Genomic DNA, 877 nt, shown 5'->3' on the forward strand with positions numbered 1-877 from the left:
TCATTTAATTCTGATTTAATTTTAATTATTTCTTTCCGTCTACTGGATTGGTGTTTATCTTGCTGCTCTTTTTCAAGAAGGCTCAAATGCCTCATTAAATTGTTGGTTTCAGATCTCTCCAATTTGTTGATGTAGGAACTCAGAGCTATAAACTTGCCCCTGAGTACTGCCTTTGCTGTTTCCCAGAGGAGCTGGTAGTTTGTGTGTTCATTTTAGTTGAATATCATGAACATTTCAATTTCCTTTCTAATCTCTTTCATGACCCACTCGTGATTCAGCAGTGTGTTATTCAGCCTCCATGTGTTACAGGACTTTCTTTGGTGGCTTTTGGTATGGAGTTCTAATTTTATTCCCTTGTGGTCAGAGAGAATGCAAGGTATAACTTCAATGTTTCTGAATTTGGACAAGTTTGCTTTGTGGCCTAAAATAAGGTCTATTTTTGGAAAATGTTCCATGTGCTGCTGAGAAAAACGTGTATTCTGATGCTGTTGGGTGAAATATTCAGTAGATGTCTGTTAAATCTAGTTGATCTATCTAGTTGATCTATGCAGTTGTTTAGATCTGCGGTTTCTCCGTTGAGTTTTTGCTGAGTTGATCTATCTAGTGGGGAAAGTGGTGTGTTAAAGTCCCCTGCAATTAATGTCTTTGGGTCTCTGTGGGATTTGAGGGAAAGTGTTTCTTGGATAAATTTGTTTGGCGAATAGATATTTAGAATTGTAATATCCTCCTGAAGGAGAGATCCCTTAATTAGTATGTAGCGACCTTCTTTATCTCTTCTTACTAATTTTAATTTGAAGTCTATTTTATCTGATATTAGTATTGCAACTCCTTCCTGTTTATGGGGGCCGTTTACTTGGTAGATTTTGTTCCAGCCTTT

The sequence above is a fragment of the Dipodomys ordii genome, unplaced genomic scaffold (assembly GCF_000151885.1).
Source record: "Dipodomys ordii isolate 6190 unplaced genomic scaffold, Dord_2.0 Scaffold21, whole genome shotgun sequence".
Classification (NCBI taxonomy): domain Eukaryota; kingdom Metazoa; phylum Chordata; class Mammalia; order Rodentia; family Heteromyidae; genus Dipodomys; species Dipodomys ordii.